Below are 3,324 nucleotides of genomic sequence, written 5' to 3' on the forward strand. Positions count from 1 at the left end.
AAAGGACTCTCTGGTGTCAGCAAAATTCCCAGTTGAGAACATCAAATACTCAAATACTCCAGAGAGAGCTCTGATTTAGGGATGACCAAGCACGAGCATCATTTTTTTTTAAAGATTTTATTTATTTATTTGACAGGCAGAGATCACAGAGAGGCAGGCAGAGAGAGGAGGAAGCAGGCTCCCCACTGAGCAGAGAGGCCGACGCGGGGCTCGATCCCAGGACCCTGGGATCATGACCTGAGCTGAAGGCAGAGGCTTTAACCCACTGAGCCACCCAGGCGCCCCACAAGCATCATTTTTAACAAAAGGGGAAATGTTTTGGGGCAGCTTTTTGGTTATAGAAATTATTTAGCCTCAATTAGGAAATGCCATAACTTCAGTTACACACAATTGATTTTAAATTTACGTATAACACAGTTTTCATTGTTTTGCTAAAATTTCACAAAATGATGTGATCGGTGGTACATTAGTCAGGAACCTATTGGGATAAGGGCAATGCAGGGCTCTGTAGGTGACCCGGAAAACTGGCTCCGATGCAGATCAGAGCAAGGACCAGCAGCAGGCATGCTGTGGTGCTTCTGGGTGCTGGAGAAGCTCAAAGAGGGAGATTTTGGGGGGGAAAAGCAGGATCCGAGTGTGTCTGGGGAAGAAGGGAAGCTTAGAAGCCAGATACCGGTAAGTGAGGAGCCTCCTTTCCAATCCAAGTCTATAAGGAAAAGGGATGTGTGGTCAGCTAAGCCCCAACATGAGGGCTTCACTAAGTTGGGCAGAATGCCCTCCTCCCACCCCTTCATCACCCTGGACAGTAACCAGAGGCTTTTGCTTCCAGATATTATTTAGTTTAAATTAAGAAATGTCATCTTTTCAACTATGCATAATTATTTTTAAATTTCCTTATAACTGAGAATTTTCATGGTTGGGCTAAATTTTCAGAAATGACTTGGAGGTGAGAAAAAAAATAATTCACCCTCTACACTTTCAAGTTCTCACCTAGGGCCCCTGAGAGAAAAGATTAAGAAGAGAAAAACAGAAGTTGATTACACATGTATCTCATATACATGGGAGATACGCAGGAAAAAGAGTAACTTTCAAAGGTGGCTTTGAATTCAGACTTAAACGGCCGCTTCAGCTAAAGGCACTGGAGAGAAGGTGTGGTGGAAGTCATGACTGGGGAGGAGAGCGGGAACATAAGGGTAAGATTTGCCATGCAGATTTAAGTCCGTAAGTTTTACATTGATTAGTGTCTCTCGTGGTATAGAGTCATTCCTGTCTTCCTGATAGGAGAATGGAACACTTATAAATGGAAATTTTCCCTGAAAGGGTAACTTTGACTCTGTTTTCAGAGCTTTTCCTGTGTGTGCTGCTTCTCAAAATAATGGACTCAAAAATAACTCTTATGCCAAAGAAGCATATTTTGGAATGGCATTTTCTGGTCTGTATGCAACAGGTACATAGACAGAGTCCCTATGTGATGCAGAGAATTTAGAATTCAGCTTGAGACGCAGGGCAGTGGAACAAATAGTTCCAGAAGCAGACTCAGACCCAGCACTGAAACACGGGCTGGGGGATGTTAGGGTGATGGAGAAGCTCCAAGTGACTCGAAGCAAGGCCTTCCCAGTTGACTTTATTTACTCTACGTTTCCAGAAATGGGTTGCATATAACCCATGGGATGATCTGATAAAAAACTGAAAGCCAGAAGGAGGTGGACAGAGGAGAAAGGAGTGAAGGAAATAGGGGAATGAGGAGTCTGGGGAGACCCAAGGTGGCTGACATTCAAGAGTTTGGTAGATTGATCGGCACAGCTGAGCCTGGTTGAGAGAAATGGAACTCATGCAGGCACCAGGCCCATCAGTGGGACTCCTCCAAGGATAGGACTTGGAAGATAGGACTTGGTAGAATGGAAGAATATGGACTTTGGCTTCAGCTCACCTGCCTGGGAACCTGGCTACACTGCTCTAGCTATTTGATTTCAAATTAGGAGAAAAAATTGTTATGAGGCTAGAATCCCACCACATGCCTAAGATTGCCTAACGTGGAAACTGGCAGTAGAAACTGTTCAAGAAATTTCAGTTTCCTTCCTTGATCCATGAATAAACAACTGCATTCCCAGAGGAAATGCTCTTCTAAGAATTTAGACAGAAATCATAAATCGTGGCCTCCATCAGTGTCTTTTGGCCTCTGTTCACTCCCTGGGGAGTGGGAGACAGCTTCCTGCACGGCCTAGGAAAGCTCTATTGTTTTGGCCTCCCCCACACCAATCCCATTCCTGTAAATTGGGAGGCAGAAAGTGCCCCACCCAACATGATACTCTCTAATTCCAAAGTTATTTCCAAAACCTTCCAGGTAAATGGAGAATGCCCAGTTAAATTTGAATTATAACTAAAGAATGAAAAGTGTTTTAATATAAGTGTGTCTCAAATATTACTTGGGACTTACTTATTCAAATTTAACAGAACCGCCTTTATTTTTTTACCCTAAATTCTATTTAACCATTTAACCATAATTTCTGTTTTTCTCAGTCTTAAGCATAGGCTTCCATTTCCCAGATTCTCGTAGCACCCTCTGGGTAAAAAGAAAAATGGTGGCATCACCAGGTATTGACAAGGATGTGGGGCAAATGGAACTCTCACCCACTACTGATGGGAGTGTAAATTGGCACCACTACTTGACAATAATGTCTGGCACTATCTGCCAACCCTAGGACCCAGCAGTTCTACTCCTGGTAGACACAGCAGGAACACGTGCCTCGTCCACCTAAAGATATGTGCAAGACTGTCCATAGCACTAGGTGACCATTCCTAATGGTCCAAACTGGAAAAAATACAATGGCAGCACGGATAAATAAGTTGTACTTCATCTGTGTGATGATTTATTATATGTTAATGAGGATAAATGAAGTATTGCTGTATGCTCCATGGTTGCATCTCACAGTCCTAACTTTGGACGAAAGAAGCCAGACACAGAAGAATACATAGTGCGTATAATTGAACAGACGTAAGGCTAAAACATGGCAGAGGCAGAGGGACTTCCTAAGAGAGTGAGGAGGGCTTCTGTGGTGCTGCTCATTGTCCTTCTTGAGTCAGGCTGTGGTCACAAGGACAGAATGGTTCACGTTAAATTCACCGATCATGCTGACGAGTTCTGCACTTCACTAAATGTATACTGGACTTCGGTGGGAGGTCTACCGAAAGAGTGGAGGTCTATCCCGATGGCGCTCCTTCTGTAGACCCGTATGGTTGGAAATACCTTCTAGAGTATATGCGTGGTTTCTTTTATTCACAAAACTTTGTGTTAAATCTGTGGGAAGGACCTGCAAGACATCT

At 43.6% G+C, this 3,324-nt stretch overlaps 1 non-coding gene across 1 annotated transcript; it reads left to right on the forward strand.

Annotated features, from left to right (window-relative positions):
• The first annotated feature begins 3,193 nt into the window (after positions 1-3,193).
• On the forward strand, positions 3,194-3,324 carry LOC116871888. Its single transcript, XR_004383552.1, has one exon. It is a non-coding gene; the product is annotated as a small nucleolar RNA SNORA18 (small nucleolar RNA).

The sequence above is a fragment of the Lontra canadensis genome, unplaced genomic scaffold, assembly GCF_010015895.1.
Source record: "Lontra canadensis isolate GAN:19392208 unplaced genomic scaffold, GSC_riverotter_1.0 scaffold1, whole genome shotgun sequence".
Taxonomy (NCBI): domain Eukaryota; kingdom Metazoa; phylum Chordata; class Mammalia; order Carnivora; family Mustelidae; genus Lontra; species Lontra canadensis.